The 25396-nt window shown below is 45.6% G+C and overlaps 1 pseudogene; it reads right to left on the reverse strand.

Annotated features, from left to right (window-relative positions):
- Positions 1-4041: 4041 nt before the first annotated feature.
- Positions 4042-7851, reverse strand: LOC126529872 (uncharacterized; annotated as a pseudogene).
- Positions 7852-25396: the final 17545 nt, after the last annotated feature.

Consider the following 25396-nt stretch of genomic DNA (forward strand, 5'->3'; position numbering starts at 1 on the left):
CTAAGTCAATACTTAATGCGGTTTAACTATGACTAATGGCTGCTTGTCAATACAAATCAGTACCTTTATACAATGTTTTATTGCATGGTATGGTGAACAATTAAACAGTCACAACTGCTGCTCGTGCCAGCAACAGTATGTTCCCTTTTATGAAAAGTTCTTATATGATGCAGTAATGTACTTATCCCAAATGGTCTCTATATTTATTGCTGAAACGTTACCCAGTTGGGCTGTTTGTACATTGTTTTGGCTGGTAGTTAAGTATGCCCGTGCAGAGGGATATTTTCAGAAGACGTGACTGGAATATTCACAGTACCATGCCTAAGATTGTAATTTATTTTGCTTAATACACATTTAAATGTCTTTCTCATACTTTTAAATGAATGGGTCATTGGCCATAACTTCAACAGAAGGCAGATGGGTTGATTGTATTGATATGGTCACTTAATTTCTTAGAGGTAATGAGGCCTCATGGGCATGCTAACAGGTTTCCAAGTTGGGTATACCACATGAGCACCCAAAATACCACACGAGCACTTTGTGTCATGTCACGACAGATATACACAGATAAACAGAACTGATAGTATAGTTCGAATGAATTCTATCACACTAAATTATTTAAGGTGCTTTGAAAGATGAAAATTTTTTCTGGGCTATCGAGGTTCAGGACGTTTAGTTAACGCAAAAAAACACATTGAGTAAGAAATGCCTTGTCAGTATGCTTGACTTTCTTTTTTTGTTTCAATAAATGGAACAAATTTTCCTCAATTTTTATGAAGTGAAACGTTTTAAAAATATATTTAACACAGAGATTCTCTGGAAAAATTGTATGACATATAACGAGACAGCATACCTATGTGGCCATTTTAAAATTTCCCGATCTTTTTCCAAGCCTTCCCTGGCTGTCTTCATGAAAATTTTCTGGCAGTCTATGACGCCTGCATCTTAAGTACAATAAAAAATATTGTGGTTTAATGCTTGCCAAGTACTGCCAGCCCATAATATTTAGATAAAACGAATAACATGTCAGTCACTTGAGATGTAGTATTAGATGCAACTGACTTGAATCCCTTGTTTAATAAAGCTGACAAGGGCTTCGGCAAGTTCCTAATTGATGGCCACACGAGTACAGCACGGAAGACACAGAGACACACGTAAAACAAATGCAACAATGTGAGGGAAAACTATACAATGAGTTATTTTTACGGTTCAATAGTAGTTTTCTATATAATATGCTCTCATCACTTATGCCTCTAGTTAACTTTGTTTACCTCTGACTAAAGACTATATGGCAATATTAATCAGTACCATTATGATGTTTCGTTATATTACAGTATGATAAGCAGTTAGACAACCGTAATGGTCGCCGGTGGCAGCAACAGTACGTTTCGTTTCAAGACAGGTTCACGTGACACACAATGTACTTATAAAAATACAAGAAATGCGAGAATCCCAAACGATTCCTATAATAATAATTGTTGAAAGAAAGATACCCGGCTGGACTGTGCACATTTTTCAGGTGTTAATGCAATATGCCCGTGCCGAACGAACATGCTCAGCATACTGACTGCAGTTTTGAACAATCACGTTAACATTTGCAATTTATTTCCGCTTAGAACAGTCTGCAATGTCTCTTTTCTCATACTTCGAGATGAATACATTTGCCACACTTTCAGTAGAATGCACATGAATGGGGGCGTACTGATCAGGTTACTTATCAACTAAAACATGTTACGATCTCTTAGGTGTGTTGATAAGGGTAGAATAAATGCAATGTCCACTAAATTATTTGAATAATTTGTGCGTTATCTACTAAGAAAAGACCACCAAATTGATAATCTGGCTCTTTTTTTTCTTTTGTACAGCGCATATAGTATGCAGTCTGTTCAAGACGACGGCACTACATGCAACAGTAATGAAAACCGGAACACTTATTACGCACAACAAGGGCTTCATACCATGCACGACTGGCACAATGCGAATCTGCGCCAGCAGCTGCCTAGTGAATTAGAGCACGTAAACTGCATAACGCCGAAGCATAGAAAGTGCTTAACGCTTTTCATATACAGTAAACTCTCAGTTGTACGAACGTCGGTTTATCGAATATTTCAGAATAACGAACTTTTTAAAAATCCCCGGCAATTTTCTTATAGATTCTATGCAAAAATGTTTCACTTAAACGAATTTCGGAACAGTCAATATTTCAGTTTAACGAACTCGCTCAGAGGACCAAGGCTTATTCTTAGGATCAGAAGCTATGCCCGCCCTCATAATACCGCCGCTCCAGTGGCAATGTAACGTCGCTGGCGCTACAGCGCCCCTGGGGCAAAGCGGCGGCGCGGAAAACGAACGGCAATGAGGCATGTCCTCCGAGATCGCCCGCACAAAACGAGCAAGCATGTAATCTCGGAGGCCATGAACAAAGTAACATTGCTGGCGCTTACAACGCCGCCAGAGCAAAGCGGTGATCTTTCACACCACAAACCACGTGATGTGTTTTTTTTTCCGACCAGCTAGTCGTGGCATGGTCGTGGGCTCTTTCTTTCGAAAATGACGAAGTAGAGACGAAGAAGAGGAAACTCCGAGCCAGTTTTAAGGCTTATAACTCTAGCCGAGGTTGTAGGGTACATTGGAAAGTTGAGAGACTTCGTGTCTCAACAGCAAGCTCTGCCAGAAGAAGTATACAAAAACATTGACTCTTGGGACAGTTTTGTGACTTCCTGTGCTTTAAAATTACAAGTGCAGAAGATTACTTTTTTTTTTCTAAGTGAGAAAGGCAGCATTAAAACTGTTATGAACCTTATACTTGTTCAGATTCTATTTAACACATTTCTAACACTATGGATGCCATGTCTTTTGCTCCATGAATTGCACTTTCAAACTTTTGACTCTGTATGCCATGTGTTGTGTTGGTCTAGTGAATATTCAGTTTAGTGAACTTTCAGTTAAGTGAACTATTTCCTTCGGTCCCTTGAAGTTCACTCAAGTGAGAGTTCACTGTAGCTCGAAAGATAACTGCTGCTGCTAAACTGTTTAAAAATAGACAAAAACAAACCTTCCAACTGCCGCCAAACGCAGTGCCTTCAGTTTCAAACGTGTAAAGGTGCTTCCCCGAGCGACTAATTTATTGTTCTCCAATTTTTTCGGCTAAGTTGCGAAGCTGCGAGTGACTGAGCTTATCGCAGGTTTCATGCTCCAAAAGCGTTTATGGTTGCATATAAATATATTGGGTGAATCTAGAGATTTCTGCTTGATATTTCTTCAAGTCTCGTGTTTTGCTTGCGGTAACTTCCCAAAATTATTTAGATTGGTTGCCAGGAACCTTAAAAATACTGCTACTATTAAACAATGCGAAAACAGCAGCGCACACACTGCTGATGCATGCCCCGCAAACACGGCCTTTCATCCGAGTACGTTAGCAGTTATTCAACTATACGTGTCTGTCTGAGCATTCTTGATGCTAACACAATTTCGAGATATATACGTAAAGCGTGTCACGAGAATTTCACCACACATGCGGCGCAGCATTCATCGCGGCCGGATCAAGCGCCACGAAATGAGATCTACCACACTGGCTGCCCAGCATACACAATCCGCTTAGAGGTAGCTCAGTATCAAGTTAAAACATGGTGTACTTCCTTCTTTACGCACCTAAACTATAATGCTAAAGCCAACAAGCCCGAGCGATCGCTCGCCGTAAAACATTCCGTATAGTAGAAGCGAGAACAGCGCGTTGTCAAACCATGTCAACGACAAACCGACACTATACCCAAGTCGCCTGCGCAGTGGTGGTCCAGCCAATCTCAGATTTGTAGCAATTTAGGAGCAGCCACATTAGCATTTTGTAGCAGTTCTGTAGCACAAAATTTTGCGTTTTGGATCAGTTGGAGCAGGAGAAAAGCAAATGCATGACATTTGGTGCAGCTTATTACTACTGCACAATTGTTCAGTATTTCTTTAGAGTAAATAGACACAAGCAAGAACGACGCAGCGCAGCCACTTAGCTCGTGTGCCTCCAGCAAAGAAACCATGGTATGTTGCAGACAGACTTTATTTGCCTTTTTAAATAGCACTTTTAAACAGTACTAGAGAACAGTTTTATTCAATAAAACATAGTACAAAAGTGACTAGAAATGCCAAAGCACAACTTTGTGCTGTCGGCCATAAGAGAATGACTAGACATACACAGCTGTATCAAAACTATAAATAATTTCGCTATTTAGACGTGCCTACATGCACCATTTGAGTATGTCTTGTTTACACTTCAAAATAAGCTTTAAAACATGAATAATGATTTTTTTACATTTAACCTACACATATTCCACAATGAAAACATGGAAAGTTCTTTCCGTCAGTGCCTTCTGCTACTTTTTTTTCAGCTCGTCAAGCTCGAGAAGTGCAGTAGCCAGGCTCGCATTCCCTTCAGCTAACAACTGCTGCCCATTTTGAACCTGCTCCATGCTCTTGTGAGCCAAGCCAGTAGAGATTGTCTCTTCTGCACGTTTAAGCAATGCACGGCATGATGCAACCTTTTCATTTAAGCCCCTTTTCAGTTGTTCCAAAGTAATGGCATTGGGCTTGGTCTGTGTGGTTGCAGGCTTCGTCACCTCCGAATCTTCACTTTCCTTTTCAAGCCTATCTGCATAACATGTCCTTGCCTTCTTTACACATCGGACCAGCTTAGGTGACAGGGGTACTTTGGTGGCATCCCCTTTGTACCTTTGCAAATATGTCTTAAACTGCCGTAGTCCACTCAGGCTATTAACAGACAAAGAGGCACGGCCCTCCAGCAGACGCTTATTTATACTGAACCCTCTCTCGCAATCTGCATTACCATGCGGGAGAGACAGGAGGGCTTTCACGAGTTTTGCAAGCAGTGGGTACTTTTGCTCAGCAACAGCTGATTTCCGTTGAAATACTTTAGCCCATGAGCTATCAATCCTTTCAGGCACTGCAACCTCGCTGCTGTTCAGTGGATCGCATTTGAGCATGTACCATTCGTCAATTAATGAAGATACTTCATTCAGCTGTAGCACTTGTGGCAGTTGTGAAGCAAGGTATCGCAGTGAGCGGACTTCCGAGTCTGCATCTGTGAAGTGCAAGCCAAGAATGCTTGCATGTTGCAGCAGTTTGTTTTGAAGAGGTAGCTTTTGCAGTAAGTCTTGTGAGCGCGCTATGTAAAAAGCGCGGGCCCCAAGTCGCAAACGCTTTCTTTCAGGGATGTCCCAGGTCCGCATTGCGTCATCTGTATCCATACCCAACTCGGGCTTTGTCTTCCACAGTGTGGAGTCTTGCAGGTTAAGCCTCTTCAGATCATCAACTGTCTTGCTCTGGCAGGCGTCACTGCGTAAGAAGCGGCCAAGAACTCGCTGAACTAATAACAACAATTCCGCATGAAGAATGTGCAAAAGTGGTTCTTGTTTCTGAAACAGCTTCTGGAAGCCAGTGAATAGCTCAGCACAGTTCTTCAGGAATAGTATCTTAGCATAGAGTGGTTTCTGCGAGAATGCCGCAGCCAGTTTCTTATGAAGACTTTGGGTGGCAGACCGCTGGCCAGTCTTGTTTGCTTTTTCAAAGTAGTCCTTAATGGCATCAAACTGCTCCTGAATACAGCAGAGTGGTTCTTGTAAAGTGAGCCACCTGTTCGACACATGTCGCAAAAACACATGCGATGGAATACCTAGGACTTCCTGGCTTTCTCTGAATAGCTCTGAACGGACAGTAGATTTGAAGTAATAGTAAACATTTCTTACCATTTCTTACCACTTCTTCTACATCAGATCCAAAAGCATCTAAGCCCTTTGCAAAAGCATTGTGGACTTTGTGCAAGCTGCAGTGACCGACATCGGCAATGCTTGATGTTAGATGTTGTTCTAGCTTTCTTCTGACACTCTTCATGACGTTAGGACCGTCACTAAAGAAACAAATGATGCCCTGTCGTGGCAGCTCAACAAATGCACCTTCTACACAGCCGACAATGATCTCAGCGGTGGCCCGTCCAAGATTATATGACTGGACATGTTCCACGACAACATGCTGTTCTGCTTCAGAGAAGAACCTTACAAGCATATCAAGTTGCTGCACTCGCTGGTCAGGTTTTGGAGTTTCATCCACCATGATAGAATAGAAAACACCCGGATGACATAGTTCATCCACCACTTTTGACTTGAAATATGGTCCTAGTCCATCAGACACAATGCGTGACAGCTTCGACCTGCCACATTTGAAACCCTTGGCAACACTGCTGTCTGGGAACATCGTGTGGTAGATTTCTGTTGCGGTGTCGCCCCATGAAAATGGGATGCACTTGGTTGTGATAGACATGGCAAAAATTGCTTCAGCCTTGCAAACATGATCTTGTAGAGAGGTGCTAGATGCTCTCGGTGAAAAGTTCAAAGCCGCTTGCACCAATTTAGGAGGCTGGAGGTTTCCATTTTTGTCTGTATTTTGCAGTCGCATGGATGTGCTTCTTCATTGTCGCATGACGTTTTACTGCAGCAATACCATGTTGTGAGCAATCAATAGTGCAATTGCAGACAACACAGAGTGCTTGTGTGTCTTCAACTCCATGTTTGCACCAAAGATGAATGGGGTCATTATTGCTGTCAATTTCATTGAGCACAGACTCCTTGAACTTGGTACTTCGCCCTAGAAAGAACAAGAAAATACACCAGTCAACTTATTTTCAAGAAATGAGAATTGGGGCACCATCAGCTGTAATAACAAAAAATCATCTTTCCCAATAATCGCACTGGCGACATTCTATCTCAGTACACCAAGCTAAAAAGTAAGTTATGTGAATACTCTTTCCTTACACTTGAACATTCTTTACTCTTGAACGTCATATTAATTCTTGCGCAGCAAAAGCAACACGCCGTCGTAAGACTATTAGGCCTTCCGGTGGTACGCGATCTACAAGAGTTGACGTCGTACTGTAGTCTGAAACTAACGCACACGCTAGCGGCAAACGCCGTAATGGAGAACCAGTCTCCAGTGCCGTAGACGTCTGCCGCGCGAGAGGTGTTCAAAGTTCGGCCGGCGCACCGCACAAACGGCGGGCCAATCGACTACCGTACAGTTACTGTATAAGTGAGCCTACAGAGTAACTCTAGACTACCGCGAATTTGCGCGCCTCCGCCGCCGGGAACGCAAATATCGGCTGCAGCTTCTTTCTAGCAAAATAACTTCCGTTAGATAAAGCGATGCCTAAATTGTACATTTTATGAAAAACGATATCCAATGTCAAACGCTAAACACGGACGAGAGCTCCGATACTTCTCGAGCTCAGCTGAGTACACGGCTACCGACGGCAGGCGACCCAGCCTGTGCTCGCATCGCAGCCGACGGCTCCGCCGATATAAGCGTATTTTCTTCTTTGTATACAATTAATGCGATGAGCGACAACGATAAAAAAATATTGCGGCTAGTGAGCGTCGGTGATTAATTCCGAAGCGCCGTAAGCTTTAGGTTTGAAGTGAACCGGAAAAGGCCTAGCAACGATATCGGCGCTGTCGAGCGATCAGCGGCTACGAGCGAACAAGACCGGAAATGTTTTCGCTCGCAGATGCCAACCTCCCCGGTGCTAATCCCGTGAAAGTATCGCCGAATACATTGTTTTATAATACTACTACTTAACGCTATATATGGTGCAGACTATGTCGTTTCAAGACGTTTGCTTCGCTGTCGCTTAAGTATCAACACGGTAGTACGTACGCGTTTGCACGATGCGATTCACCGACAACTTGTTTGGGCCGCTGCAACGTAATCACCGGCTCGTTTAAATTTTGCGATAACAGCTTCCGCGATAACAACGCAGCGCCTAATGAAGAGACCATACTTACGTTTGCTCATTCTCCGAACCGTGTGGCCGTGTGTCGGAAGGCGATTTCCCGTTGCTCAATGCTGGACGAATGCGCGCGAAAATGATAGACAAGCAACAAGCCATAGCCTGACAAACACGGAGGAAGGAAACTAAGGAGAGGCCCTACCCCCTCCGCGCGCTAGGAGAAAAGTGTGGCGGAAATGACGTAGTAGGTTCTCATTTTCTTGCTGCTTTTTTATTTTTTTTTTGTTGTATGGCCACGCCTTTTGGGCCACAATGGCGGCGTCGTTATGGTTTTGAGCGCTCACACGTGTTGCTCGGGTAGGTTTCGGGCCGCGGCAAAGGCGCTGAGTGGGCGGGTTTGCGTTAGTCACCGCGTCTTGTTGCGCTGTGTTACCTGCACCGTGCTCTGCCAGATGTTGCGCGAGCGCGCGCGACACCACGCGCAGCGCGGCGTGGTTTCGCGAAAGATGTAAACAAGAGAGGAGGGTGGCCCAAAAGGCGGAGCATCGCCATGAGCAACGCCAAATTCCGGCTTCACTTTTGCTTCACGAAGAGTGACGTCAGGGCCTCTCCTTAGTTTCCTTCCTCCGTGCTGACAAACAAGCCGATCGGCGTGCCTGGGGCTGGTTGCCAGACCAAGAACAAATAGAAGCTATACGCTTTCTACGGTTGTGTTATGGTTGTGTTAGCAAGGCAAGGGTGGCGCTTTGGAGCACTTGGCGCAAGTTGCGCTTCGTTGGGCTCAGCGAGGCGCAGACAAGTAGAATTGTATCAAAATGGCGCAAATGGCGCAGTCGGACCACCACTGCCTGCGCTACATGCAGCCGCTTCGCGCTACGAAATGCGCTCAGATAATCATGAGCTATTGACGCAAGACATATTTGCTAAAGCTTACCGTTCAGTGTAATTGACGTGTGATGCCACAAAGATGACACGCATACACAGACACCAACGTTCAGGCAGACACCGCACACCGGTACAACCGTTTACGTGCCTGGCGCACTCGTTGAGACGGCGCACCGCCGCGCATGCGCAAGAGCTCCGAGCATGTGCAGGAGCTCCGCGCGCGAGGGCGTGCGCGCTCGGAGTGTGAGCGCCTTTTCCTCCTTCATTTTTTTTTTGTCTCTTTCTCTCTCTCTATGCGCGCCATGCGCGCCGGAACGGGTGGCTTATTCATCTTTATCACCATTATTCATCTTTTTTCATGGACGAAGGAAATGCGCTGGCAGGTTGTATGACAAACGCTGTGGGCTATCGTATGAGACTGGAACGCTAACATGAATGCGCTGTTTGTAAAAGCCGTTACAGGGCCCTTCAGACGTTTCAGACGCATTATTGCCAGCGTCGATTAGTAATAGAGCGTACTTTTAGCATATCTTCCAGCGTACAGCCAAATGTGATGCCTGCACGTATGTTAGTGCTAATTTTCTGTTCCTATGATAGGTCAAAGCAATCAGTACAGCCTTGAGGTACTCATATGCGTGGCTGCTCAGGCATACCGCCGGCGAAATACTGGGTGGGCTCAGAGAATTGGGCACCTCTTTTAAGTGAATGAGAAACTTTGATGGGTTTATAGTGCAGGCTATCAGTCAACAAAAAACCGCCCGATGTTAGTGACGCAGCCGAGATATGAAGACAATGTGAAAAGTATCCGAAAATGGGACGACACACAACGCGAACACCACATGCGCTACATCGGTTCATCGCACATTCACAAAGTCCGCGTTGTCAGCTACAAACATTACGAGTGTCTTTGCTGTTAGCTTTATGCCTGTTTGGAATCCACTTGTAGCTGAAGCTGGCCTTCATAAAATCTATTATAACAATTGGATCGGCGTTTTGCTTTCTTTATTCTACTGCCGCAAAAGTGATGCGACAACTGTGAAGACTGTCTTGGGATTGCCGAGAGCGACTGCGTAGATCTTATCATGTGGTCAACAAATGCGGGTTAAACACTATGTGTATACTAATGTCTACAAATAGGCTCTACAGAAATCTCAGCAGTATACAACTTCAGTGGCTTATATCAAACGCAGCTACGCATTATCCACCGGTACCTGCCCTTGGTTACAGCGTAAACGGGTTAGGCCCAGATTAACGATGTTTGTCTGTTGTTAATCTATAGACATGCAAGACCACGACAACTCAAAGGCCGACCAGGTGGTGAATTCACCACCTGATCTGCCGGCTTTGGCCATTTATTCACCACCTTTGCCACATCATCACCATCTGACCTTCACCACCTGGTCTTCGCGAAGTGTACGGCCGTGAAGCAGCCAGGTTTAGGGCCTTCGGGTGCCTGGAAGACCTTGGTGACTCTGACGGTGCCTCCTCCGCCGCGATCCTCGTTCGGGGCAGCTGCACCGAACGCAGACTAGCAGTCTGCACGGTTTGCCCGCCGCGCCGGGGTTGCGGTGCCGTCGTGCATGAACCAGTGCCATATGATCGCGTTCGCAGAGGGCGGGGGGTAGGGAACTCGGAATTACATATTATTGACTTTCTTCTATAGACATTCAATACACCGGGAGTAGAGAAAAAGAAATAGAAACCTTGTCGACTATTGTCCATAATATAGAGAGTGTATAGACAAAGTATGGACCAAAATAAATAGAAACTGTATCGGCTTTCGTCTACAGGTAGTCCATATAGAGGGGAAATAGACAAAGAAGAAACAAATACCTTATCGAATTTTCGCTATAGACCGTCTATAGACTGCGAGTAGACAAAAAGAAATTGAAATCTTATCGACTTTCGTCTATAGAAAGTCTATAGACCAAGTATGGACAAAAATAAATAGAAACTGTATAGGCTTTCGTCTACAGGTAGTCCATATAGAGGGGAAATAGACAAAGAAGAAACAAACACCTTATTGAATTTTTTCTATAGACCGTCTATAGACAGCGAGTAGACAAAAAGAAATAGAAACCTTATCGACTTTCGTCTATAGAAAGTCTATAAACAAAGTATGGACAAAAATAGTTAGAGACAGTATCGACTTTCGTCTATAGGTAGTCCATAGCGGGGAAGTAGGCAAAAAGAAACAATCACCTTATCGACTTTTTTCTATAGACCGTCTATAGACTGTGAGTAGACAAAAAGAAATAGAAACCTTATCGGCTTTCGTCTATAGAAAGTCTATAGACAAAGTATGGACAAAATGGATAGAAACTGTATCGACTTTCGTCTATAGGTAGTCCGTACAGGGGAAGTAGGCAAAAAAGAAACGGCTTATCGACTTTTTTCTATAGACCGTCTATAGACTGCGAGTAGACAAGAAAAATAGAAACCTTATCGACTTTCGTCTATAGAAAGTCTACAGACAAAGTATGGACAAAATGGATAGAAACAGTATCGACTTTCGTCTGTAGGTAGTCCATAGAGGGGAAGTAGACAAAAAAGAAACAAACACCTTATCGGCTTTTTTCTATAGACCGTCTATAGACTGCGAATATACAAAAAGAAATATAAACCCTATCGACTTTCGTCTATAGAAAGTCTATAGACAAAGTATGGAAAAAATAGATATAGACTGCGTTGACTTTCGTCTGTAGGTATTCTATAGAGGGGAAGTAGACAAAAAGGAAACAAACACCTTATCAACTTTTTTCTATAGACCGTCTAAGACTGCGAATCGACAAAAAGAAATAGAAACTTTATCGACTTTCTTCTATAGACAGTCTATAGACTTTGTATCAACAAAAGTCCAAATCTATAGAAAGGAAAGGTCGTCTATGAAAAGTCTATAGACTTTCTATAGACAGTCTAAAGTCATTTTTGTAAGGGACACCATCAATGACGGTGAGCACGCGGGATGAACGTCACCGTCGCAGCTACTTCGCTGCCTACTTCGGTTGTGGTTATGCAACCCAAGGATCCTGGTACTTTCTGCGGCACCGATGGCGCAGACGTTGAAGAGTGGGTGGCTATGTACAAACGCGTGAGTGGAATCAACATATGGGACCCTACGCTTATGCTAGCTAACCTGTTCTACCTAAGAGGCACGGCAAAGGAGTCGTACGAAAACCAGGAAGAGGTGCTAACTAGCTGGGACTAATGCAAAGAGATGTTGACAGAGTTTTCTGGCAAGCCAGCCGGCCCTAAAACTGTCGCAAAGCAGGGACTGGGCGCCCGTTCCCAATCCCACACGGAATCCTGTGTCTCGTACATCCAGGACGTGCTGGCGCTTTGTCGTAAAGCCGAGCACGACATAGCAGAAGCTGAGAAGGTCGGCCACGTGCTTAAGGGCATTGCTGAAGAAGCCTTTAATCTGCTCATGTGCAAAAGCTCCTCTACAGTTGATGCTATTATCAAAGAGTGCTGGCAATTATAACAGGTAAAAAGCCGACGCGTCCTACTACTATTCGCCAGACTTCCCAATACTGCCGAAACGTCGACGTGTGAAGATCAACCCGCACAGCAGCATGCGCCTCCATCGGAGGACGTGGTGCGAATCGTTCGACGTGAATTGGATGCGATGGCGCCCGCAGCATTCTGTTCGTGTAGCCCTGAAGCTACTCCTCTTTAAGTTCCCCTCGTACAAGCCATCATTCGCCAGGAACTTCAAAACATTGGTTTACATTCTGTCTGTGCTGTCGCCAACCCCAGAGCGAACGAATGCCCTTCTACAACTTTCGGTCCTACCCGAAGTTTCTCTTCGCATTATCGCGACAAATGCGGCAAACTGCGGATGACCAGCCGATACTTTTCACCTGTCGCCGCGCTGGTTATGCCGCCCGATACTGTCGCAACTCGTAGCCCTCAACACCGCACGCCGACCAACCTGAGCCGTGTTGATGGAAATGCCTGCATTGTTTCGCCCACCGCCGAGTCTAACAGCGCCGACAACTGTGCTACGAACACGTGGTACAGTCGCTCACATCACCGCGCCCACACCAGTCTCGGTCACCGCAAACACGTCACCCATCCTCGCGTTCGCCGTAGCCACCTCGCCATTCGTCCCCTGTGGCTTCTGGCCGCACCATTTCGTAAAACTAAGAAATGCAGCCTTCGGAGGTGGTGCTAGATTCCTACTACTACAGCAAATACGCTGTCTGTACCCACAAAGAGAAGTGTCATTGGCGTGGGCCCCGGGTGCCAGACAACCTAGCTACGCCACTGGGCACTGCCGTGCTTGATCACGTGGTAACGCCTGCAATGCTTGCCTTCGCCGGCCTCCACTGCTTCTGTTCACAACAGCTGCGCATAGCGCCGATGTGTCGTAGCAAGCCGTAATTATGGCGTTTGTCGCCAAGAGTTACAGCGTGAATGGCACGAAACTTTTGCGCAAGCTTCAGAAGACCTGTAAACGGGGTATATACATAACTGAGAGCCCATTGCGCTTTGTCTAAAATTAACAAGCACAACCGTGTATGCGGTGCGCGGATTCGATGGCAGGGCTATAATTTGTTTTCCATGACACGCCAACGTAACTTCAGCCGCTGTAATAAACAAGAATTATGGTCATAAGGTGATTGTATTTTTTTATTTATTGTGTTTAATCTCCGTTTAATGTCATTTACACAACGCGCACCTAAATATATGTATGAATGAGTGGTATTTCATTCCACCCATCTGGAACGCGGCCTCCGCGGGTGCACATCTAAACCGCCGTGGTTCCTTGAGGCAACGAATAGCCAGAGACATCTGGTAATCGGGCACGAATTCAGAGACGAAAAGGCGCTTTCGTTCGCGAGATCGGACATAGATGGCAGCACCATCTCACTGTTCGCGCGGATAAACAGTCGGCGGCACGCATTAAAATGTACACGACGGCGCTTCGCTGCGAGTGTTTTGACGCGATTGCCTGCTAGTGAAAAATGCGATGACTGCACCAAACTGACAGTGTTCAATTACGTATTTCTGCACAAAACAAGTATAACTATCCTGGCAAAGTTTGGTACAACGCGCGGCTCCCTAGACGATCCCACACAGAATCGACTCCTGCAACGTGAGGAAGTGACGTCACTAAATGACGTCACACGCATGTGTATTTCCGGTTTTTCGAGGGTGCGTGGTTTGATTGCTTGTTCGCACGTGACATTAAATACGCATCCCGTCAGTCGCGCTTTTCTGCTGCCGCTGGTGCTGGTCCCAAGGCCTGGTTGTGCTGCGTCCTCGCAAGACTTTAGCATCATCCTTTTATATGTGCGAAAACTGCTTTTCAGGGTTATCTTATATTTGCTAGCGTTATGTATATCTATCTAATAAGTATTTTGATCGTATTTTGATTGTGTTTGTCGCGTATTTGCTGATCTTGCTGTCCTTGTTCGCAACCGCTTGCTTTCTTCAACCCTAGCGCGGATTTCTCAGATTCAACATATATAGTGCTGACTATACACCAGAACACCGCGAATTCAAAGCGCGCCGCCATATTGATGAGCGCCGGTCACGTCGTCTATCCCAAGCGCCGCGAAGTAGCAGGCCTGGGCGGCCACGCCGGGAGATGCTACTCGGCGCAAAAGCGAAACTTGGGTTTTTAGCTGGGCGGAAGGCGTGTTTCGCGTTTTTTCTAACCTGTCATTTTCGCTCTCTCGATCCAATCAAACTTCAAGACCTCATGCAAGTCCGCAATGGCCACATTGAGTGCTGTGCAGACTGCAGAAGCGAATACATCGGGCAAGTACGCTATTAAGTTTGTACACACCGCGCGCTATATGCTAGAACACGTGTGAACTGTAATATCTCCGCATTTTTGCCACGTAACCTGTGAAGGAATATACAGCACTGTGTTGGTACCATATATTATTAAAGCGCGCAGAACATTGTCCTCTGCACTTTCAGTTTGGTCTTGTTTGTCATAGTCACTACTGGGTTGGCCGCGTTTGGCAACCAACTGGCGAGGTCGTTTGACTGGGCTTATAGCCTGCCTGATTAGCAGACGCCTGCCCTTCACCACCTGCACATTGAGAACAAAATATATGTTATAGTAAGAAGGGATGTAGTTCTTTCCCATGCCATCACTGTTGCGAAGATATAAAGTCCTCTCAACATGAAATAGAAAATAAACCAGGCCAATTGTATCGTGCAACCACTTAAGAGTACAACATTCAGAACACAAGCCTACAGCACTCGAACAAGCAGCATATGAAGCTAAACCTGCACTCATTGGAAAATGAGGAACTACAGTAGTTATAATGTTCAACTACATGTGCAGTCAAAGCCCGTATAACAGGGTGAGCATGACAGATGCAGGTGTTATACAGTTGTTGCTCAAACAATGACAGGGCACATAAAATTACCATACCTACTTAAAGCTGCATCATCAGGGACACCTTTGGTACAAGACAACAACCGCACCTGCATTCCACGAAATTAGCCCCACCAACTGTAGCTACCTGGTATCAGACCTGTTTCGCTTGTGCGAGGCCATATCGGATTGTTGGCGCTCCCTTAGAAAAGAAAACAGTAAAAAAAAACTGGCGAGAACGAGCAAAATTTTTTTACCAAATACAACAATAATGAACCGCCTTATTTTCGTCGCTATATGAACGGAAGAATTTTGCGCTTTGCCACTCATAACGGCCCGCCCGCAGTTTAGAGCTCCGGAGGCTCAAATGAATTCGTTACGAATGACACCTGCAACACCAGCTCGTAAAGACAGGCGCGTTGCAAGAACACCTTCGGCGACGAGTAGTCGTCGTTTACGTTTTTGTGGACGCATGCTACGTGACGAGCAGACTTCGGTTTACTGTCATTGCAATAACGCTCACCAGCAGGGCAACATTCAATTGCCTACAACTTGTTCGCGCTTAATGGTCCTGCCGTGCACCAGCTGCAAGTATCGCTAACCGCAAACTAAACTTTTCTGCTTAACCGTCGGGAGCTCTGCATGAATGAAAACATGAAGAGGCTTGCCTTTTTGTTATAGCCAAGGCGAAGCACTGGCACGGGATTCTGCTCTGTAGGCTTGTTGTCCAGAAAGTGCTCGGAGCAAACCTGCGTGTTACACATATTACGTTCGTAGGGCGCAAAGTTGAACGTGGCACCAAAATCTACACAGATCGAATACTCACTCGTGTATTTTCACTGGGTTGGTAGTTCTTATTCACTGCAGCTATCCACCGGTAGCGCAGCTTGGCATTCTTCGTTGCGGATGGAAATCGGTGCAGGCTGAAAACACCGCACCGGCACGATTCCCTATGTGTGTTGTGCTCTTCGCAAACAGCGCTAAGCAGCCTGCTCCTTTTGCGCTGGTTGTTTTGGCATCCAAACACGAAGCAATGATGCCCAGATGTCTTCTTGTACTTTGGATCCGCGTGAACGGGCACATTTCCGCACTTTGGAGTCCTAGAGCTGGCGCTTGCCATGTCTACCGGTCGCCGGCGAACAAACTTTGGCAGCCCAGTACAGGATGGCGCTGGTCGACCGGGCAACCCGGGTGCGAGAGTATGCGTTCAGTTAGTCTGGCTGCAAGGCTATCGTGTTCTGGTCTATAAGGTAGCCTCCTTTCGTTTGTGAAAAAGCTCAGATTTATTTTCTGGCAGTCCTTTTCTTATTCTAAGTGTCATTTTAGATTGCACTGCTTGCAACATAACAGGTGTTTTGGTTGCCGGCGACTCGATGGTGAAATGCACAGACCAGTATTACCCATCGCTTCGTAGTTTGTCAGTCAGTGTTGCCGCGCATAGAGGAGTAAGGATTGAGCATTTGCTGTCAATGATTGCTGACAAGCTAGCTGGTTTTGATGTTGCCATTGTGCACGTTGGCACTAACAACACTGTTGACAGTGTCAGCGTGTGCATGAACAAGCATGGCCAGCTAGCTCAGGGAATCATAGAAAGAAATCCCATGGTGCATGTAGCTTTTTCTGCCATTCTTCCTCGGGGGCAGACTCAGTACAGCTCATGGGAAGCTCAGTCCTCTTGGTTGCATGACCTGCATGATAACTACATAAAGATTACCACTGCCCTAATGCAGTGCTGCGACGATTGCGGCTACACATTCCTGCGTGGTCGCGTGGACACTTGGCCCAGTTGCCTGAGCAGAGATGGTGTCCACCCGAGCCGCTTTGGTAACAAGGTGCTGGTAGACTTCCTGTACCAGGGGGCCTGCACCCTGCCCATCCATCAGGAGAGAAACCGCATCCAGCAGCCCTACAAGAAGACCCAGGCACCTTCTTCATGGACCGGTTGGACTCGGCAGGACAGCATCCCTGCCATCTCCGAGGCTGACTTTCACCCGCTGGATTTGCATATTTTCATTTCTTCTCAAGCAGCAAGTGGACCTTCCACAGCACCAGCTCCTGTCTGGAAAGCCAGCACTACTCCCTTGCACGGCATCAACCAGCCTACCAGAACCCTTCAAGGTGATGGATTTTCACTTGTTGGCGGTGTCCGTGTCCGTTGCAAGGGAAGCAAGGCTTGGTCCACCTGGGACAGCCTGCCTTCCCCCATTTTCCATGGCACAAGTGTACCAAGTAGGGGAAAAGCCGAGGAGAGGTCTGCTGAGTCAATGATCCCTGGTCGAAGTGCAAGCACCACTTTTGTCAGCAAAACTAGGAGAGCCACACAAAAGCACGAGAGTGCTCCTGTTGTGTGCTCAGCTGTGGGGGAAGGAGAGGCCAGTGCTCGAAAAGCAGCAGTGCCAGAGGCTGTCTTACACTGTGGCGACAGGGAGTGGAAATTGGTAGTATCGAGGAGACGGCGAAGTCTGCAGCACTGCACAAGCAAGAATGGAGCTGTGACCTGGCTGCACACATGGAAGGCAACGTTCTTGCTGTGACAGCTGCCAAGTTCTTGAAGTTCGCATCACCTTTGAGAGCAGTTGTAAGCCAGAAACAGACATGCATTGACAGTGGAAAGTCTGAGTCTGCTCCTTCTGCTGTCTCTGGTAAGAAGCTTGAAGGACAAGCCAGTGTCTCTCATGACGCCATTTGTGATAGTTTTGGCAAGGTGCAGCATGCGGCTAGCAGGCAGAATAAAGACTGCTTGGTAGTTGCTATGGCTGAGTGCAGACCTGTCATAAATGGTGTTCCAAATGAGGTCACTGTCTGCAAATGCTGTAGGTCAGAAACAATGCAAGATGGCGGGCAGATGACGAGCAATCCTGGCACAGAGGCTGGTGACCTTAACAAAGCTTCGTGCAGTGCTCGCACTTGACGTAGGTGTTGTGAGGCTGCTTTGACATCCAGCTGCAGGCCTGCCAGCTCTGATGCCCAGGTTATTTGTGAAAGAGCTGGTGCTAACACAACCAGAGTTCCTAACACTGTCACTTTATTGCATGGTGGAGGCAGCAAAGATTATTTAAATGCAACATTTGGTAATTTTATTTCTTTTAGGTAAAGCTTTGATGAATTGAGCCGGGAGGAAAAGCACATAGTCACAATAAATAGGTCTCGCAGAAGTACATTTGCAACAGAATCTAAAGAGTTTGAGTATATTAGGATTTTATATAGCTGTGTTTGTGGTCGTGCTATAAAACCAAGAGGCACAGGAAAGCGACCCAAGTAAGCATAGAATGGTATTAGTTGTGAAATGGCAGTTTCAGCAAGCCTGTGCAAATCACCTACTCTTCACTACAAAATAAGCAAGCTGCAAACTAAGCATCATCACCCTACGAAGTATTATGACTTGTATTCTCAAAGCAGGCTTCTGAACGACACAGAGAAGGTAGAATTCTTTGATTTTGCTAAATGTAATATTGGCCCAAAGTATTTAAAAAATTTGGTCGGACAGAAAACGGGCAAGAAATTAACTACAAAAGATGTTAACAATTACAAGCAAAGGTTTTCTATTCCTATTCGCAATGAGCAGGCTCACGGAGAAATGGTTTTAGAAAAAATAGACACCTTGTTAGCAAATAATCCAAACTGGGTCATTCACTATGAATAGAATCGACGTCATAACCTGCAGTTTGGGGTACTTCAGACAACGCACGTGCGTGAGATTTTGGAAAAGTATCCAGAGATGTTACTTATTGACGGAACACAAAAAGTAAACATTGAAGGCTATATCTTGTACTCTGTTTTGTTTGAGGATTGTGGAGGTCGTGGGAGACGTGTGTGTTAAGCCTTCTTGCGAAATCAAACGACTGAAATTGTGCAGGCTATGTTCGCCAGGTTTGCAGAGTTTAACCCGTTCATTGTGTCTGCTTGCAGAGTAGTCATGATAGATAAAGACATGAACGAGCTACGCATTTTGATCAAGATTCTTCCTAATTGTGAAGTTTTGTTGTGTACATGGCATGTGCTGCAATGCTTTCAGCAAAAATTCAATGAGAAAGCTAGACTGCAAGCGTGATTAGTTACTCCCTCTCTTAAAAAAATTGTTTATTCCTTCACTGTGCAGGACTACTTTGACAGGCTTGCTGAGCACGAAGCTGTGGCGTCTAAAGGTTTTATTTCTTATTACATGCAGAACTAGCACTGCTGTAAAGAAATGTGGGTACATGGATATTGGCAAAAACTTCCTGCATTTGGTAATAACATGAATCATCGCATTGAGTGTCACAATGAAAAGATTAAAAGTTATCTCACTTCAAGCATGCATTTGGTTCAAGCCATAGAAGCATTAGTAAGTTATCTTGAGAAGGATTTCCTATCTCTAAAATTTTTCAAGTTTAAGGAAATGAAGCAGCATCTAAATGTAAATTATGTCAGTGAGCCATTTCAACTAGACTTGGCCCGTAATTGCACTTCTGAACCCACAAATAAAGTGCTTGAGCAGTACGAACGGTTTAAAGAAGTAGGTTATCTGGTTACTTCCACTGCTAATTCTTATGTAGTGGCTTCAGCAAGTTTTGAGCACAGTGTTTCATTATGCCTGACGCGTTGCATGTGTGCTTTTTATAACCAGTACAGTTTGCCTTGTGCGCACATTAGAGCAGCTCGCCATTTTGCCCAGCAAGACCTTTTTGACATAGCATGCAAACCGGACAGGTGGTGTAAGGATCATTTCCTGAGTGACAGCTGCACGGCCTCTAGTACCACACCAGTGGCGACAAGCAGCATTCAGCTGCTGCCATTTGTGAAGCTCGACACTGGTCAAGAAAAGTATTCTTACACCTACAAGAGGCTTTGGGAAATGTCCAAGACTGTGGCTAATGTATCATCTAATTGTGGTGAGAAAGTGCTAATGGAAAAACTTGCATCATGCGAGGGATTCTTCAGAAACTTAACCATCTTTCCTAGTAATGAAATTACATTTAGCTTACAAGAAACACCAGCTCCTTAACCCCAAATGACTGCTACTAGCTGTTGCAGGCATTCTAATAGTACAAAACTTGTACCTTTGGTAAAAGCAAGAGGATGACGGCCAAAGAAAGTGAAAGCTGTTAAGCGCAAGTTTTTGCCATCGCAAAAGCAAATGGTAAGCCTTGCAATGGTGGCAGTAGAAATGCTAAATGTCTGCAAACGCTACTCTCTTTCAGATGCCGATTTAAATGCTTTAGTACAGGGCACCTCAATATTAGACAGCGTGATTAACGTAGCACAATACCTGATTCATGAAAAGTTTCCTCACTGGGATGCCTATCAAGATGTGCTACTTGGCCATCGTTTACTATATACTAGAGTAAAAAGCCCTTTTATTCAAATCTTGCATCTCCGAAACCTCGATCACTGGCTTACGGTAACCAATGTTGCCGCTGATGAAAACACAGTCTTTGTATATGACTTAATTGACCAAGGTACTCCTTCTGATGCCATCAGGCAAGTCTGTCACATGCTAAAATTGCAGTCACCAACGCTGACCATTTGCACTAAAGGGGCACAAAACCAGTGCAACACGCTTGACTGTGGCTTGTTTGCAATTGCGAATATGTATTATTTAGCATCAGATAGGAGACCAGAAAATTTAAACCTTAGTCAGAGTATGCTGCGCAGATATTTGCTGAAATGCATACAAAAAGGCAACATGGAAGATTTTCTGCTCACAAGCTCCCCCACTATTCGTGTGCGGCCAAAAGATTGTATTTATGAGTTGCATTCTGTATGCAGGCAACCGCTGTATGGCAGAAAAATAGTGGATATTTCTTGTGCATATTGTTCAAAAACTTTCCACAGGGCATGCCTTCGCCTTTTACCAGGTAATATGGATAAAAAAGTAATTGCGTGCTCTAACTCATGTTTGGCTAGTGCCAAGGAAAAAATCCACACTTGTAGTACATAGCATTTTCTCTTTGTACAGCTTTAGACAAACCTAACTATAACAAACCAGCTTAAAGTGAATTATCCTGTATATTGCACACACAAAACTTCCTGACTGATACTCATGCAAAACACTCACTTGTAACACAGGCATCTTTATTCCGTACTTTTCTTAAACTGTGCCTAAGTGCTAGAATACTCAGAAACATAGCAGCAGTGTAGTTCAAGCAAGCTCCTATCGAGTCTCCATTTTTAGTGATTGGCAAGCTGTTTAAGGTTAAAATAAAGATTGCGGTCTACTATGCGTGGTTTTGTTTACAAAAATACAGGTAACTCTGACTTAATTTTTCCACTGTGGACAACAGATTCGTGTAGGACAAACACAATACAAAAGTTTGTTTCCTTTCGTTATAGACGCGTTTGGATTTACAGAATTACCTGATATAATGAACCTATTTTTAGTGCATAGGCCAATTTGTTAAATCGGGTTTCAGTGTATCTACAAGCTACCAGTAAACACTGACGCAAACCGGTGATGTGAAGCTATTATTGTTCCAGAGCCCCGTTAGCAATATGGCTGTATACTTCAATGCTGTGAAGAGGTTTATTTGTTCATTGTCCATGCATTAACCTAGATCCATTGGCAGCTGTGCAACTGCTTTATGGTTGCCTGCGGCATCAGGATTACTAAGGCCCAACACAAGCAACAAGTTTCCAACATATGTTTGGCAGGCTATTTGATTTGATGTGGGCACAATTCAGCATCTAGAGTATCAACTCCAGCATCTCATCGTTCTTGACGACACCAGCTGGCGTCAACAAACCGTCAGGAACGTGTTTCTTGTGGTTGAAGCTTTAATGTGGGCAGGTTCACTTTGTATTATTCAATTTGAAAACCTGATCAATCAGCTTCTAAGTAGTAGCAAGTATTTCGGATATTCAGCTGTGTTACAAAATTTGCTTGCCATCGGTCTGGTACTGCTTTAGCAACCAAAATCTGTACTCACATTGCCCCATTACCTTCTCGTTGCCGCAAGACTCTCGGCGGAGCCTGACCGCTACAGAGCACGTTGTCGGGTCGCGGATAAAGCAAACTTTTGTCATGAAGGTGCGCTAAGCAGCTTCATGCAAGACAGGCACTTGTGCCCGCGGACCAACAGGCTACGAAAATGCTAAACAGCAGCACTCAGGTTGTCACAGTGACATGTTCATCTCAGAGTGCAAGTTGCAGATTCTTTTTAGTCCTTTGTACCTCACCTGCGTTTTTTCGCTCTCTTGTACAGGTCCACTAGATGTACCAGCTGCATGCATTCACACTACCATCAAGTCATGAGGAGCGTCTGTACCTCTATCTAAATATTAAACTACAGTATAAGATGGAAAATCAGACTTGTATATTTTGCTGTAATGGTTCTGCCAATAAAAGACAGATTATACATATTCTAAGCACTATTAACGGACTTCGTCGTTTTCATTTGTACATAGCGATCATCATCGTCCCTGTTCTTCTACTTCTTCGCGCATGAGCTGGGGCGTTGCCTTTCTTGGAATAAACAGCGCTGGACAACTTGATCGGCCTCGGTATTATAAAGTAGTGGAGGTACGTAAAGACCCCGATGTCCTCTCGCGTTCCCGTCCTCCCTGGAACTCCGTTCCGGTCGGCGCCTGCGCCCAGCTACGCCTACAATGATGGACACTTCCAACCCCGGCTCTTCCGGCGCCTCTAACCCTACCACCCAGATAACCCGCCCTCTTGGACTGTGACGAGCCCTCAGCGCGATCCCCCTGTCTTTGCGGGACTCCGCGGTGACGACGTCGACGATTGGATCGACCACTACGACCGCGTGAGTTCTTGCATTAAGTGGAACGACACCCAGAAATTGAGGCACGTCGCATTCTACTTAACCGGTGTTGCCAAGACACGGTATTTCAACCACGAATCTGACATCGCGGATTGGTCCACGTTTACGTCCAAGCTGCGGCAAATCTTCACTTCCTCGTCTGGCCGTGCAGAAGTCGCCAAACAGAAGCTGGAAACGTGCCTCCAACTTCCACAAGAGTCTTATACCTCATACATAGAGGATGTCTTGGCTCTGTGCGACCGTGCGAATCCTAGCATGACGGAAGCCGAACGCGTTCGCCACATCCTAAAAGGCATTGGGTCTGTCGCGTTCAACGCCTTAACCATGCAAAATCCGGCTTCTGTCCAAGACATCACTTCCACGTGTCAACGCCTAGACGAGCTGCAGTCTATTCGTCTTCCACATGACAGCAGCGATCCTCAGGTTCCCCACTCTCCAGATCTACGTGCTCTTATCCGCACCATCATCCGCGAAGAGCTTCAACTACAAGGCCTAAGGCGTCCACCTACTGCCTGCGCCCCAACCCCCATCTTCGACTTGCGTGAGGTCTTAAAGCAGGAGTTGACAGCAACGACTACACCCACGACGCATCTTGCTCCGGTAGCGCGCCCCACACCTACCTACGCGGATGTTGCTTCGCTACCCACCCCTACCGCGACCTCCGTGCCCACTGACGTCCGTGCCTATGACCATTTGGCTTCGATGGGGACCAGAGCACTTGCTGCACCATCCTACCGTCAGTGACGTCCACCTCGTCCTGTTTGTTTTTACTGTGGTAAACGCGGCCATATATCTCGCTTCTGCCGCCGTCGCCAGCAGGATGAAAGACGAGGCTATGCTGAGCACGAGAGAGACCGCACTCGCCAACCAGACGCCTACTATCCCGCATCGTACTCGTTCCCTCAACACGGTTCTCCGTCCCCACCAGCTGCTCCCAATCTGCCTCATAGTTCCCGTTCGGCCAGACGTCGTTCTCCATCGCCTTACCGGCGCTTTACATCACCGCTTCGCCCCTATTCCCATCTTGTCGACCAGCACTCGGAAAACTAACTTTTGCAGTTTTTGGAGGGGAAACTGCTTCTTATTGATCTTCAAAAATTCCTCCTGTTCGCCCGGCTAACATGCTTTCTGTAACTGCCGAAGGTGTTCCCGCGTCAGCTCTCATTGATACCGGTGCCGCCGTTTCTGTTCTTCGTAGTGATCTGTGTTCCCGGCTCCGGAAAGTAAAAACGCCTTATCTTTGACCTATTTTGCGTGGTGTTAATAATGAAATCATTCACCCCGACGGACAGTGTACTGCTCGTGTTCTCATCGACGACATACGCCAGCACATTGAGTTTATCATCCTTCCAACGTGTATCCATGAACTTATACTGGTTGGGACTTCCTACATTCTGCTTCAGCCGTCATTTCATGTAGAGAGGAAGTTGTTCATATCACGGATACAGCGCTTGCACCTTTTAGGGACTCTTCACTTTCATGCATGAATTTGGCCATCGCTGCAGACTACGTCCTACGTCCTGTTCACGAAGACGTTGTAGCCGTAACATCCAGTGATATCGCCGACGGAGACGCCCTAGTGGCCCTTTCTTCCCGCTGTACTTCTCGCGGAATTCTCATTGCCACCTGTCTCGTGCGGTTTTCACGTGGCCGCGCCCTCCTGTCTGCTTGCAACACGACCCCAGATCCTGTGATGCTGCCCAAAGGGATGACTGTGGCAGCCCTCGCCGAGACTCAACCTATCTCTATAGTCAGGCTTTGGCCTTCTTCATCGCCAGCACCAACCTCAGGTTTGGATGATTCTTTCCCTCCTGCAGCCGGGTTTGGTTCTGACCTAACAGCCACGCAGTCCGAAGCCTTAATGGTGGTCTTGGCAAAGCGCAAAGCCTGTTTCGATTTTCTTAAAAAGCTCGCATTGTATATGTAACAGGCCAGTACAGCATATAAGCTATGACTTTTTTAATCTTTTTTGCAAATGCATAACACTCACCTGCTATGAAATCAACTTGCACTGCATAGTTCATACGAAACACAGAAGATGATTGTTCACCATCTTGAGTGTCTTGGCATCTATGCAGTACAACTTGACTTCCATGTTCAAGAACAAACTAGCCTACACACAACAGTTTCTTTTTGCACTAACTACGTTAAGTATGTGCCAATTAAGTCCTAGGCGAGTCTTTTTAAATACTCCTCCTTGATCAGGTGCTTGTCACTGTTAAAATTGAGGCAAGGTATAGCTTTGTCTACAATGTTTATTGGTCATGAACACAAATGAACAGAGACGAGAGCACTTAAAAAAATCATCCTTAAGGGCAGCACTCTATAACAACCCAACACTCAAGTCCAGATTACACTTTGTTGCAATGAACTCGCTTGAAAAGCACAACACACATTTACTGTTCGATTGTCTTTCACAGTTGCATGGGTGATCAAGTGTTGGGCCCCTGTACCTAATCTGAGCATACTTTAAAGAATTGTAACACAATTCAGTCATCAAGGTTACATTTTTGCATGCTCTATACATAAATTTCTTCTTTTTCTAGAACATTTTCTGGGTATCCCATAGACATTTCGCCGCAAGACTTGTGTATATTACATGGATGTTCAGTGAACGTGTAGAAA

Source organism: Dermacentor andersoni, chromosome 5 (genome assembly GCF_023375885.2).
Source record: "Dermacentor andersoni chromosome 5, qqDerAnde1_hic_scaffold, whole genome shotgun sequence".
Lineage (NCBI taxonomy): Eukaryota > Metazoa > Arthropoda > Arachnida > Ixodida > Ixodidae > Dermacentor > Dermacentor andersoni.